This window comes from Dermochelys coriacea, chromosome 5, assembly GCF_009764565.3.
Source record: "Dermochelys coriacea isolate rDerCor1 chromosome 5, rDerCor1.pri.v4, whole genome shotgun sequence".
In the NCBI taxonomy this organism is placed as follows: domain Eukaryota; kingdom Metazoa; phylum Chordata; order Testudines; family Dermochelyidae; genus Dermochelys; species Dermochelys coriacea.
The window spans coordinates 51,252,654-51,268,297 of record NC_050072.1 but is presented as its reverse complement, the minus strand read 5'-3'; the positions used below and the strand labels follow the sequence as shown (position 1 = coordinate 51,268,297).

Genomic DNA, 15,644 nt, shown 5'->3' with positions numbered 1-15,644 from the left:
AGCAGGAGAGCTGGAGGAGGGACAGGGGGTGGAAACCTTTTGTAGTGATAATCAAGATGGGCCATTTCCAGCAGTTGACAAGAACATCTGAGGAACAGCGGGGGGGGGGGGGCGCGGCGGAATAAACATGTGGAAATAGTTTTACTTTGTGTAATGACCCATCCACTCCCAGTCTTTATTCAAGCCTAAGTTAATTGTATCCAGTTTGCAAATTAATTCCAATTCAGCAGTCTCTCGTTGAAGTCTGTTTCTGAAGTTTTTTTGTTGAAGAATTGCCACTTTTAGGTCTGTAATCGAGTGACCAAAGAGATTGAAGTGTTCTCCGACTGGTTTTTGAATGTTATAATTCTTGACGTCTGATTTGTGTCCATTTATTCTTTTACGTCGAGACTGTCCAGTTTGACCAATGTACATGACAGAGGGGCATTGCTGGCACATGATGGCATATATCACATTGGTAGATGCGCAGGTGAACGAGCCTCTGATAGTGTGGCTGATGTGATTAGGCCCTATGATGGTGTCCCCTGAATAGATATGTGGACAGAGTTGGCAACAGGCTTTGTGCAAGGATAGTGTTATACCAATAAAATAAAAACCAGCAAGATCTTATTAAAGGAGAAAAGGCAAAATGCTACATTTATTGTGAATACAGAAAGAATCATAGTAAGCAGTTAGTTATAGCTATAACATTCCATTCAATTTCATATTTATTCACATATTCATTCATTCACACACACACACACACACAGGTTCTGCAAGGTTGTTATCATAGTTACCAGCCTTAGAGTTGCTCATGCCAAGCCACTGGCCAGGTGGCCTGGACATGAGGAGGGAGCAGGGCCTTGTCAGGTGCTCATCTGATGCTCCTGGCAGTTGGTTTGCAGAATCAGACCCCAAAATTCTCACTTTCTAGAGTCCATTTTGATAGGAATTTCTTCCTATGCCAGCCTATGGGAATTGCTTCATCATGCTGTTGCTGAATCAATCAGCAGATGGCACATTCCTGACAGCTCTGTTCTGCAAGATGTTATCTTGTTCTTTGGTTCTCCCATCCTTGAGGCTATTGGGTGGATTCCAGTCTGCCCTCCGGGGGTCCTCTAGTTATTTTCACTTGACACCTTCTTCAGATGATGGATACTGGATTCTTAGGCTGGCATATCCCTGATCATTTATTATTATCCACACCAAGCATCCATCCATATACATCCTCTATCTCTATTTTAATCACAATTGTTAACAAAGCGAGATGAATACAACAAAAGGGTGGGGAGTCTCTAGGTGCTGTTTCTGTTGTTACAGAGTATTGCTTCGAGTCTCTCTCTGTGTGAGTAGTTGTTGTTACAAAGAATTGCTTTGAGAACAGACTATCTTAGGATGTACTTATACAATTAGCAGCTTGCAAGTTTCACATAGAGAGGAAGAGAAACAGTACCAAAAACCAAGAGACCTCTTAATTAGTAATACCCTGGAATTTAAACTATGGAGAATCAAATTCATTTGTGATTTTAATACAGAACTTCTGTAATATGATCCAACAATATGTTCCTGGGTTATTGGTTCTGTTGTGTGGTGTGTGAGGCTTTTTAGGAGAGAGTTTGGTTTTCTTGTAAGGTTAACCTATCTCTGAATTTTCTGAGCTTGGTAGGTTTTTGTTTTTAGTCTTTAAGTATAATGGTTTTAAAGACAAACCACTGATATGTGCCTGCAACCTCAACCTTACCGTAATACAGTTTTGGTGTGGGAACAATGATATAACTGTATTGCGTTCACAGACGTGATTCCACAATCAAAAACCAAAACAAACTTGAGTTCAGGTCTAAGTGTTTATGTTCCTTTTGATACAAGGGTTACAGGCTTGGGTTTGCATGCTATATAGGATTTGTGCTGCATAATAATGAAGAGGATTTCCCAAAGAGAATGAGCGGATTGTGAAGTGCTGAAGAAATAACATGGTATTTTTCTCTCTTTGTTTTTAGGGAAATGTTTTTATTCAAGCTTTCAGTGATACAAAATGCATATTATAATCAACAATGCATGGGAAGTAAGGAGCAAAGATCACATTGAACCTGCAAGCTGAAACCCCCAAAGTATATGTTTCAACACATTTTAAAATATAGTAATGTTTTTAATTGAGCAGAACTGTTTGTAGATCTAAAGAAGTAATTTCATTCAATACTTTGGCATTAATACATGTACTCTGATTGACAAAAGCATTTTGCCTCTGAAACTGAAGAGATTTTACAACTGCCTGTGACATCAGTGCAGTTAATGACAATAAGTCATGGTACAGTTGTCTGCACACAAATCTGCCAGTCCAGGAATTCATTCACTTGCTTTTGTAATTTTTATAGCTTTTTTTGTCATGAGTCTTCTGTAAAGACATGGTAGCTAATCTTACAATGAGAGAGGAAAAGCCAAAGTAATCCCCAATGGGCAATATTTCAGATCCTGCTATAAAGAGGGATTAATTCAATTCAATTAATTATATGGAATCCAAGAGTTGGGGTCAGGGCAAGTGAAGAGAACAAAGTGGTTGGATTTCCATTTGCATAGCACTAGTGATCCAGTTAAAAGGATGCAAGGTAATGGCTTGGTACAGGCTTTTGGGTATCTGGTTCAGGAAGAGAAAGGCCATTTGCATTGTCATGGCTGCATACTTTTTGGCTGATCTACCTTTTTGTTTTTCACAATAGTCTTTAATCACTTCTTTCTCTTACTTAGGCAGATTTTTCTTTGCATGCTCCTTCTGGTAACTTACACATACATTTGTTCGTATGTTATCCTTTGGTGTGACATATTTCCATTGATGTGTCCTAGCTAGAGCTCATTTTCTTACACTTTGATAGTTTTTGCATATTTCATCCACCTGAACAATTTATCATAATCACTTTTGTCAGTTTTGATAACTTTGAAAATTTTAAATTAGGGTACCACAAGGTAATTTAGTGATCTCCCTGCTCTCCAATAAGAATAAATCCAAACACCTGTAACTTTTCCTTAGGACTCAATTTTAAAACATGATGGCATGTTGGTTAATCTATTTGACAAAAGAATGACATCATAGCTAAACAGCAGAGTAATGGAGGCTATTAGAGGCAAAAAGGCATCCTTTAAAATGTGGAAGTCAAAACCTAATAAGTATAATAGGAAAGAGCAAAAACTCTGGCAGGTTAAGTGTAAAAGTATGACTAGGAAGGCCAAGAAAGAATTTGAGAAGCTACTTGCTAAAGATGCAAAAACCTAATAGTAAGAATTTTAAGTACATCAGAAGCAGGAACCCTGCTAAACAACCAGTGGGGCTCCTAGAAGACAAAGGTGCTAAAGAAGCACTGAAGGAAGACAAGACTATTACAGAGATTCTAAATGAATTCCTTGCATTGATCTTTATTGCAAACGATGTGGGGGAGATACCTCCGTCAGAGCTAGTCTTTTTTATGATTCATCTGACATACTGTCCTACATTGGTGTGTCAACAGAGGAGGTTTTAGAACAAAATGGTATATTAAACAATAATAACTCACCAGGACTAGATGGTATTCATCCAGGAGTTCTGAAGGAACTCAAAAATGGAATTGCAGAACTACTAACTCTGGTATATAACCTATTGCTGAAACAAGTCTTTGTACCAGATGACTGGAAGGTAGCTAAACTAATACCAATTTTTTAAAAAAGGTGAGCCTAACTTCAGTACTGGGCAAATTGGTAGAAACTATAGTAAAGAAGAGAATTATTCTGTTCATTTATGTGGCTGATATGTTGGGGAAGTGCCAACGCTGCTTTTGTAAAGGGAAGTCATGCCTCACCAATCTATTAGAATTCTTTGAGGGTGATTTTTGGATTTTCAGAAAGTTTTTGTCAAAGTCTGTCATCAAAGGCTCTTAAGGAAACTAAGTAGTCATGGGATAACAGGGAAGGTTCTCTCATGGATCAGTAACTGGTTAAAAGATAGGAAACAAAGGGGAAGAATAAATGGTCAGTTTTCACAATGGAGAGGTAAATAACAGTAAATAGCTGTACTGGGACCTGTGCTGTTCAGCATATTCATTAATTGTCTGGAAAACTGAGTGAACACTGAAGTGGCATAGTTTGCAGATAATACAAAATTATTCAAGACCGTTAAGTCCAAAGCTGACTGCAAAGAATTACAGGAGGATCTCACAAAACTGGGTGACTGGGCAACAAATGGCAGATGAAATTCAATGTTGATAAATGGGAAGTAATGCACATTGAAAAAATAATCCTAACTATACATATATAATGATGGGTTCTAAATTAGCTGTTATGATTCAAGAAAGATCTTGGAGTCATTGTGGGTAGTTCTTTGAAAATGTCAGCTCAATGTCCAGCAGCAGTCAAAAAGGCTGACAAAATGTTAGGAACTATTAAGAAAGAGAGAGAAAATATTATAATCGTTTCATGTTGTCTGAAGTGGCTCACATGACCATGAGTGTCCACCTCAGGGCAGACTGTCAGAAAACAGGGCAGACACCCCAAACTGGTGGTACATTCTATAATTAGATTTCACCAAACCAGTAACAAATGTGAACTCTTGGATCACTATACCAGTCTTACCATGGAGTCACAGACAGTCCTCTTAGCTTCTCCAGTCTATCTTGCCACCCAGACAAACTGGACTTTGTGATATGAGAGTTATTGAGGGGTTAAAGCAGGCAAATTATATGTACATGTGAGTCACAGTCTATAATTCCAAATGGTAGCATAGATGTAGTAATCTGCCAGTCTCCCAAAAGTCTCTCAGGGCTACCCAAATAACTCTGGGGATCTCCATCTTCTCATTCAGTTATTCCACTCCTGTTGGGTGTCAGTACATGGTCTTATCCTTTGATGACAGAGTGAGGAATGCATTTTTTGAGTCTTTGACCTCTGATCATCACGCACAATGATCACTTACTTTGAAATCAGGACTTTTCTGCTAAAGTTCTTCATCTGCATTCCACAAGGTTTTTCTCATTTGATGGGTTATTTAATTACAGGGGTTTACACAATGTAAATGTTTGCTACTGCATTGTAACAGGATACAGATACATGAAAACAATGCAAGTAACACCTCATCAGTTTTCATGAAGTTTAAACACCAACTACACTCTCATACATTTACCAATCACTTTGATCTATACTAATTCTCAAATGAATTGGTATGGGGCTCTGGCATGAGCTGGCACCTGGTCTGCCAGCATCACAATGGGACTATATAAATCCATGGCGCACCCACACCTTGAATACTGTGTCCAGTTCTGATTGGCTCACTCAAAGTGTATAGAGTTGAATTGGAAAAGTTTCAAGGAAGGCAACAATGATGATCAAGGGTATGGAACTGCTGCTACACAAGGAAAGACTAAAACAATTAGGGCTGGTCAGCTCAGAAAAGAGATGATTAATGGGGGCTATGAGAGAGATATATAAAATCATGAGCGGTGTGGGAAAAGTGAATACAGAAGTGTTATTTATACTTTCCCACAATACAAAAACCAGGAGTCAGCAGATGAAATTAATAGGCAGAAGCTTTAATACAAACAAGAGGAAATACTTTTTCATACAACCCACAATTAACCTATGGAACTCATTGTCATGGGATGTTGTGATGGTCAAAAGTAAAACTGGGCTCAAAACAAACTAGATAAGTTCACGGAGGATCGATCCATCAATGGCTATTAGCCAAAATGGTCAGGGATAGAATCTATGCTTCTTATGATCCTAAATCTCTGGCTGTAAGAGGCTGGGAGGGGAAGACAGGAGTGGGTGTCTCCAAAATTACTCTGTTCTATACACTCTTCCTGAAGCTCAGGTACTGGCCACTGTTGGAGATAGGATTCTGGGTCAGAACAATGGCCCATCTAGTCCAGTATGTTCTTATATACCTAATACTGCAAGGCAACAATATTCTATTGTAACTAAGAGCCAAATTTACACAGGTATTTTGGCAGCTACCTCACTTAGGTGCTTTTTGTAAATCCCACTAAGTGCATATCTGCATCTTTAGACACTTAAATACCCTTTTGAATCTGGGTCCAGATCTCTAACCAGCTCTCTAAGCAGAGTGTAATACAAATGAATTCTACCAGTGAAAATATCACCCTTTCCCCTCCATATCATACATGTGCCAATACAATCTAATATCTACCTTGCCTTTTTTATTTGAACTACTCACTGAGCTGATGATTTCAACCTTTTTTCCTATAGTAATCCCAAATACCTTTCATGAGCAATGTGCTGGATGGCTATTGTATTGAATATACAAAATACAGAATAATCATCTTTAACTCACTACCTTTCTCCTAATGTAATTATATTTTTATGCTTTTGACTCCTTTTGGTATTTGCCAGTTCAGGCACCTAAACAGAACAAATTCTCCAAAGGATGGTTACATTATTCCTCAATATTGGCTCTGGGTTAAAATGTTTTGCAAGGGTCCTTGTTCACATAAGTAATCCTCACTCCAGTGAATTGTCCTATTGACTTAAATGAGATTACTCGAGTGGATTCACCAAATCTGGTCCTTATTTACTAATTTATTGTAACAGGACATAAATTAACAGGGATCCCAAAATTGACCTATGGGGTACTTCTACTCTTAATCTCATATAACCTTCTTATATTTCTAGTCCCTATTTTACTCACTAATTTCTGTTGTGGAATTTTATCAAATACTCTTGAAAAATTTAAATATATAAGACCAAGTTTTTCCATCAGATGTTTGTACATAAATCCCACTAAAATCAGTGGAATCTGCAATGAGTACACCCATGTTTGAAGGCAGAATTCAGCCCATAACATCCACTGAAACTCTCTCAGACACCCTGGCAATAAACTCTTCAAAGTACTCCTGCAAGTGAGGGTGCTTTAGTCTGCACCAGATCAGTGTAAATTTTAGTCTGTATTAGCATGTTGCACGCTAATTGGCCCACATAGCCCCTTCTGGCTTTCACTAAAGTTCCCTAGTGCTCACTAACAGAGTTGTTTTTGAAACAGGACTATATTCACAGAGTAGGGAATTTTTAGTGTGCACCAGCAAGGTCCATATGGGCCAGTTAAGTGTGTGATACACTAGTGTAAGCTAAAATTTACACCCCTCTGGTGCGGACTAAAGCAATGTGTAGTGTGACAAAGTTCCTCCTCTATCTTGGTGGGTCTTGCGCTTATTGGCGGATTTGCTCGCCTTGGAGCTTCACGGCAACCCTCAGTTTGGCTGTTTTCGTGAACCCAGGTCAACTCCTTCTGTGTCTGACCAGGAGCTGGGAGGTTTGGGGGGAACCTGGGCCCGCCCTCTACTCCGGGTTCCAGCCCAGGGCCCTGTGAAATGCAGCTGTCTAGAGTGCCTCCTGGAACAGCTATGCAACAGCTACAACTCCCTGGGCTACTTCCCTATGGCCTCCTCCCAACACCTTCTTTATCCTCACCATAGGACCTTTCTCCTGGTGTCTGATGATGCTTGTACTCCTCAGTCCTCCAACAATCCACGTTCTCACTCTCAGCTCCTAGTACCTCTTGCTCCCAGCTCCTCACACTCGTACCACAAACTGAAGTGAGCTCCTTTTTAAACCCAGGTGCCCTGATTAGCCTGCCTTAATTGATTCTAGCAGCTTCTTGATTGGCTGCAGGTATTCTAATCAGCCTGTCTGTCTTAATTGTCTCCAGAAGGTTCCTGATTGTTCTGGAACCTTCCCTGTTACCTTACCCAGGGAAAAGGGACCTACTGAACCTGGGGCTAATATATCTGCCTTCTATTACTCTCCTGTAGCCATCTGGCCCGATCCTGTCACAGTAGACAATCCCTCAGTTTATCATGATCTCCTCTCTATGGAATTGGGAAATTAATTTGCTGAATGAAAGATTTGGGGAAATTGCATGTTGAGCCAATTGATCTTGCAAAGAGAGCCATGTTGAGCATGCCCTTGCACCTATCTGGAGACTGTTGACCAGTGGAGCTTTGTTCAGTCCATCAATAAAGGACTGGACTGGAGCATTACAGGTCAAAGTTACACAGGCTAGAGACTGAATTGAGAAACTAGGAACAAAGATGTTAGAGATGTGATCATAGGTGCTAGAAACTTCCCTGCTTTACCTTGGGTATTGGAGGTATTCACCATATTATTGTGTGTGTGTGCGCGCGTGTGTGCGTGTTTTCATGTCCAGGGTGCCTTTTGGATCGTTTCCAAGATTTTCTGAAGAACAGATGTTACACTGTGATTTCTAGTTTTCTGGTCCAATACCTGACTAGAGCTGGTCAAAAAATTTCAGATTTCAAAAAGTTTTTTCCATCAATTCTGTATCTTACCTTTCTTATGTTTGCTGTTTTCCAGACATAGGGAATCACTCTCAAAACATGACAACTTTTTAAAATATCAGTTAGCGCATTATTTCCCTTCACATTTTTAATGTTCCTGCATGCATGTTACCAGACCTGAAGTTATGTCTACTTTAAGAAAATCTAAGTTTTCAGAATCAATCCTGTTATTTGATGGTCATCGCTTAAAAATATTGATCCCCGGCTTTGGTAGATCACCACATTCTAGGTGTATTATTATTATCATTATCTAAATATATTCATGTACTTTCCTAACACTGGAATACAGTCCCTGTCCTAAAAAGCAAACAATATAAAGAAACAGCAGAGGTAGTTTTACTCCTGATTTTATCTTCTCTGAGATAACTTTGAAATAAACCAATGGATTCTTTTGCCTTTGCCTATTCTATACATATTTGTAAAATTCACTATGCTGACTGATCTCGTCTCTAATTTCCAATTCCTTGTTTATTATATTTAAATGATTGTTCTTATCTTGTTTTGCTTGTTTCTTTTTAGGACTTTCCCAATCTTCTGCCTTTGCTGTTTAGTTTTGAAAAATACTACAGTGTTTTCCAAATGCATAGTGATTTACAAATGTGAATGAATCCTTCAAACATCCCTGCTGTGAGGCTTAAGAGTGGGGTTATCCCCAAAGAAAAGTAGGGTCCCTCTGACTCCCTCTTCTACCTAATAAAACCTTACAAATCTTAAAAGCAGTAGCTGCAGCAGCAGCATCTTCCTATCTCAAGTAGAGTTTTTACCCTCAAAAGGAGAAATGTCAGAGACGCCCAGAAACCCACAAGGGACTTTGCTATTGCTATGTGGAAGGTGGCAGGGGCAGCAGGTTTGTGTAATTTTTGGTGGTGCCCAGAATGGGTCCAAGTCCTCCCCCACACACACACCTGCCTAAGGCTCTGTGAGGGAGTTTGGGTGCAGGAGGGAGCTTGGGGTGTGGGCTCTGGGCTGGGGCAGGGGATTGGGATGGGATTGGATGAGGGCTCTGGGAGGGAGTTTGGGTGCGGGCTCTGGGCTGGGGTGCAGGAGGGGGTGTGGGGTGCAGGCTCTGGGAGGGAGTTTGGGTTTGGGGTGCAGGCTCTGGGCTGGGGCAGGGTGCAGGAGAGGATGAGGGATGTAGTGCTTACCTTAGGTGGCTCTCAAAAGTGACCCACACACCCCTCTGGCAGCACCTCCTAGGTGGGGGGGGCAGGGGATTGCTGTGCACCGCTGCCTGCAGGTACTGTCCCCGCAGCTCCCATTGGCCACAGTTCCCAGCCAATAGGAGCTGCGGAATCGGCACTTGGGGCGGGGGCAGCATGTGGAAACACCCCCTCCCCCAACAGGCTGTAGGGGTGTTCTGGCCACTTCTGGGAGTGGTGTGGAGCGAGGGTGGGCAGGAAGCTGCCTTAGTTCTGCTGCGCTGCCAGTGGTGGTGGCAGCCAGGCCCCCCTGGGTCCTTTTAAATTGCCCAAGGGTGGCAGGCGGGGCTGGGAGATGCTCCAAGGAAGGCAGGCGAGGCTGGGGGAGAGACCCAGCCCCGAACATTGGTGGAGCCAGGCCCCCTGAATATTCCTGGAGCATGAGCACCACAGGCCCATATGCTTACCTTAGGTGGTAAAGGACCACACGCCGCCCCTGGAAGGTGTGTTTGAAGGTTTGAATCTTTGGTGATGGGTGACTGTATAAAACCCTAACATCAACAGAGAGTTTGTGACTTTGTCAAACCCATACAAGGAGTTAATTTCAAAGCTGGTCTTGGAACTCAGGAATTCCTGGCTCCCTCTCCTATTATCAAATGCCTCAATCAGATTTCTCTATTTAGGTTAATAGTATTTTTAATGCCCTCTGTCCTTCATATTACTCTTCCCTTATCTATACTGGTCTCTGTGGACCTATCAGTTGAGTTGTAGTTATTGTCACCTCTACTGATAAGTTATTGTCTTTTAAAGATGATACATAATTTCTCTTTATGTCCTGTGATTCCAGGCCAAGGACATGTTGCCCTAAGAGCACCCATATGCTTTTCTTGTTTTGATTTTTAATGCTTCACTTTAAGTAAGCAAATTAGTTTGCTGTATCTTGGCCAAATTAAAAGTAAAAATTCAATGAGAGAAAATGTATGCATACAAATATTTGTAATTAAAGGTTAAATCAAAGATCAAGTTTTTTGGCATTCTTTTATACTGCTTTTACAACATGCTGACCTCTATGTTCTGACTCATCATGCTGTGGGCTAATTAATGCCTTGAAGACACAGCCTGTGGTAGAGGGGTGGGGAGGGGTAAAAAAGGCACAGTACCATAGTGGGAACTCCAGGAAGCTTTGTGCCTTAGGCAGGCTGAATGGCACCTGGAGCACAAGGGCTGTGAGACTGCTGGCAGTGTTCCTTTGCAAGATACCAGCTCTGCTAGACAATTTGAATGGAGCAGGGCTTTCCACATCTTTTCACCCACTGTAGAAAGCTCTAGTGCTGCTGTGGGCAGTCAGGGAAAGACAAAATTTGCATTGCTACCTGGTGCTATCACAGGATGCAAAACGGGAGGTTCCTTATGCCTCTCCCTGACTTGATGCACGCAGACATGAGTGGGCACAGTCTAGCCCTGTGTGATTCGAGCTGGCTGATAGGCTGAAGTGGTGGAACAGAGTGAGGTTGCCAGTCGGTGCTTTTCCCAAAACACTTTTGAAGAAACAGATGGAACCCGAGCTATTTTCATAAGCAATATAAGGAAAAGTTGCTATGTACCTGACTTTAATTTTTGCCTTGTTAGGAAAGTGAAGAGAACAAAGCCTTAATTTAAAGGATAACCCTGCCTACCTAAGTGCACTGTTGCATTTACACAACTGTGGGAATGGATTGGGATATGTGGATGTGCAGCCCCTAAAACATTGTGCGTGCAACTGTAATATAACCATAACAATTCAGATGGAATGAATGGCCATGCAGAGTATATGCTCTCTTCATGATGTACATAAGGAACTCCCATTGAATACTGGGCATTGAACATAAAGGGGAAAATATGCTAATGTCCAAATATGACTTGGAAATATGTAGCCAAATCATTAACTTTAGACCAGATCCTGTCTGCGCTGTCAAAGCTCCCATTGAAACCCATGTGAATTCAGTCTGCAGAAAAAATGCACAAGCAGGATTCTAATGGTGGTTATATTGTGGAGAACAAAGGATGCAAATGGAGAACTTGGAGGCAAAGGCCTTATAATTCAGCTGTAGGGCATGGTGATAGATGCCAATGGGTCTGGTGATGGAAAGTCAGTCTGGGTAGGGGTTGCAGTGGCACAGCGCACCAACAACCTCTGAGCTGCTAGAGGCTAGCCTCCAGCCAATGCAGCCTCTAAACTGAGTAGCACTGGTGAGAGAGGGGGAAATATGGACAGGACAGTTGAAGAATGCACTCACACAGCATGTTCCCCAGGAGCCTTCTCCAGCGAGGCTGCTATGGAGAAGCAAAAACCCTCAGGGGTTTGCCCTTGCCCGGGGAAGGGGGTGACTTTCTGTTTGTGGTGCAGGGGTGCGATTAACAACCTCCATTATCAGTGTAGGTGAACAGAAGCCACACTATAAGCTGTGTCTTGTCATAATTTGTATCAAGTATCCTGTTTTCCCAGATTACTAGAAACCGGCCACTAGTCTTCTAATTGCAGAAAGATGCTCTATGGATTTCAAACACATGGATGCAAATGGCTGATACCATTATCTTTCACACACACACAGACATTCTAATTGGAGTTCGGCATAACCCAGATGTCCAATCTCTCTTCTTTAGTGTGGATCACTTGACACTCATACTATAGAAGCTAATTTGTGAGTGCCACTTACAAACATGCTGGGATGTACAGTAATTATATTGTCCAGGAAAAAATTCTGAGCACAACATTCTGTTTTGAATTTGATCAATATTGAGAAATCTCTATGAAAGACTACAACAGCTCATGCAAAGTTGTCCCAAGAAGTGTTAGGCTATGGTCTGATTAGAGAGATTCATGAATGTGTCCCGTAAGAAGTCAGAAACCAAATACAAATACACATCAATTGTAAAAGAAAATTGAAATCTCAACCTTTCTAATGTAGAAAGGATTTTCTTCTGATAACACTTCATAAGACTATATGATATGTGCGCACACATTTTCTAGCCAACCTCCTCATACCTGACAGTTACCTTCTCATACACTAGCCTTGTAAAATGTATTTACTACTCATTTTTGTTTCACTATTAATTATGGTGCCAGCAAAACATTGCTTGCTTGCCTTGAAGAGCTCACAGTCTAAGGCCTGCATCCTGCAAACTCTTATGCGTATGCTTAACTTTACTCAAAGAAGAAAAGGAGTACTTGTGGCACCTTAGAGACTAACAAATTTGAAAAGTAAAGTCCAGCCACGAGGAAGTTTGTGTGGAAGGTTGGTTCTTTATGAGAGTACTCAAAGAGTAGCCCTATTTACCTCAGCGGGACTATTCAACTGTAACAAGTTGCTCATGTGTGTAAGTCTTTGCAGGATTGAGCCCTTAATTCTGTTAAATAGCGCTATTTGCGATACTGTCACTAATACTTGGTTCTTTATTATTAACTATTTTACTTTAATTTGATCAATTCCTGCTTTCTATTTTTGGATTATTTTTAACTCTTGCCTATTTATTAAAGCTTGTTTTCTTTCTTGCTTATCTCTTATTTTGAAACCCAAGCCTATTTTCAAATTTGTGTAGCCTTGGCTTTTTTCCCCTTTTGATATATAGCCCGGGCCTGTTGCTTTTGCTCTATCCTATAGTCTATGTTTTTTTCATTAATTTTAATTTCATTTGTGGTGTTTTTTTAGCTTGTGTAGGTCCCAGTCCTGCAAACTCAGTATAGGCACACCCCTGTATGGAGCCTCACTGAAGTCAGTGGAGCTCCTTGAAGGCATAGGGAGCTACTCTCATGGAGCTTTTTGCACGATCAGGGCCTTAATTTGTAAATTTAGGCCAGATCCATGAGATCTACTCAGGAGAAGTCAATGGGCCTACTAATGGGAATAAAGTTGTGCTTAAGTACTTGCAGGATGGGGTCCTAAATGAGGACAGAGGAGATTGGAAGGGTGAAACCAGACAGAGGTGGAGGAAAGGAATAATGGGAGGGTACAGGAAGAGGGAAGAAAGGAAAGGGGAGCATAAGGATCAGACAAATGAAAGGCTTGATGAGGCAGTGCAGATGGGTGACAATGATAGGTAGTATAATGACAAGTACAAGATGAGGCAAAAAATCAATAGTCATTGAAGGAATCTGCTGATGGTCTGGAACTGAAGCAAATACTGGCTCGGACACCATGATGACTGCAGTGGTGAGAGAGTGACCAGTGCTGGTGGTGGTTGCTGCTAATCTTCTTCTTCATCATCTTCAACATTATCATCAAGGGGGCAGGTGGCTTGAACATTCTGACCTAGAAGGTCTGAGGAAGAAGTTGTTGAGGGTTTCATGGGGCCGCCTGGGTAACAGCTCTAGGATCTAGTGGGGAAATCACAGAGAAAGTAGGCAGGCCTGGCACTCATCCCTAGATTCCTCCCTGTTATTGCTGCTGTTGCTTTTCCCTAACTTGCTGCCTTCTGTCTGTTTCCTAATGGCATTTTTATTTGTGAGCCTGTATTTCCTGTGCTCAGCCTGGAGAAGCATGTGGGATTAAATAATTTCTTCTCACATTGCAGCAGAGATTGGTTGTATTGATTCAAAGATTTTAAGGCCAGAAAGGACTGTTTTATAATTGTCTAATTTGAGTTCCTGCATAACACAGGCTACAGAATTCACCAAGTAGTTCTTGCAACAAGCCCTTAATTTCTGTTTTGAGCTATTGTGTATAATTTAGGAAGATAGCCAATCTTTATTTAAAGACTTCAAGTAACAGAGAATCTACCTCATCCTTAGGTAAATTGTTCCAATGATGAGTTATCCTCACTGTTAAAACATTGCATCTTATTTCTAGTTTGAATTTATCTAGCTTCATTTTACAGCCATTGGATCTTGTTATGCCTTTGTCTGCTAGATTAAAGAGCCATCAACTATCAATAATATTCTCTCCCCGTAGGTACTTGTGGACCATGGTCAAGTCACCTCTTTTTCTCTTGCATAAACAGAATAGATTGAGCTTCTTTCGTCTCTCATTGTAGGGCAAGTTTTCCAGACTTCAAAACATTCTTGTAGCTCTTTTCTGAATCCTTTCCAATTTATCAACATCATTTTTAAAAGGTAGACTCCAGAAATGGTAACATTATTCTAGTAATGGTCTCACGAAAGCTGTATACCTCTCCCTATTTCTACCTGATATTCTTTTGCTTATAGATTTACTTTCTTAGCCACTGCATCACACTGGGAAATCATGTATAGTTGATTATACAGCAGGATGCCAAAGTCCTTTTCTGAGTCATTGCTTTCCAAAATGCTTCATTGATTCCCTCATCTTATAAATGTGCCCTACATTTTTGGTTCTTAGACCTTGCATTTAGATGTATTAAAATGCAATTTGTTCAAGTGAGCTCAGCTTACCATGTGATCCATAGTAACTTGTGTGTCATGTGCAATTGCAAACTTTATGAGCAATGATTTTATATTTTCTTTCAGATAGGTATTGAATAGCACTGGGTCAAGAACAGATCCCTGAAGGACCCCACTAAAAATATCTCAGTGGAAGAGGATTCCCCTTTTAAAATTACTTTTTGAGCTCTATCAGTATATAGACATCTGAACACAAGGCAGAGCTGACACACACCCATGTAACTTCTGAGACCGTTTATAGTAGTGGGAAAAGATTTACACTGACTCAAAACAGGCTTATAGCTTTGCTGAAATAATGTTTGGTATCAATCCAGGGATCTGTGCATTTTGTAATTCATTCCAATCTTAAGGCTCCTCTTACCAAAGCCAATTCTTCTGCGGCTGATTAATACTGAATCATTTTAGAGAACTTGGACTTAATTAGGAGTATATTTAGTGTGTGTGCATGCTGGGGTACAAAGCCTCCAGCCAGTGTTTGGTGGAGAGAAGGTTACAATGCTACTCCTACAGTAAGAGTTTAATACGTGAGCCTCTCAATTACAATATGTTGTGAGGAACCATGTCACTGTCAAATGAAGCTCAGAGTGCAGTAAGCAATGATTCTCCCATAAGGAGGAAAAAGCTGTGTATAGGAAAGGGATCTGGTTTAAAAATCTATGGCTCCAGAGAGTTGAACTAGTTTGTCTCTGAAACAAGAGTACATATGAAACCTTATTTTTTTCACTGACAAGACTCTGGCTTTGTGTTAGTATTAGGCCTCTGTGGTCTCAGGGAAGATGGGAGCAGAAATCAATTTGGTCCCCA

General features: G+C 40.9%; 1 long non-coding RNA gene across 1 annotated transcript in view; it reads left to right on the top strand.

Annotated features, from left to right (window-relative positions):
* The window catches only part of LOC122460152, a 116,994-nt gene that overhangs the window by 75,461 nt on the left and 25,889 nt on the right, over positions 1-15,644 (top strand). The window contains exon 2 of the long non-coding RNA XR_006281256.1: positions 1,977-2,087. This is a non-coding gene — a long non-coding RNA (uncharacterized LOC122460152). The remainder of the gene's footprint in view (positions 1-1,976; positions 2,088-15,644) is intronic.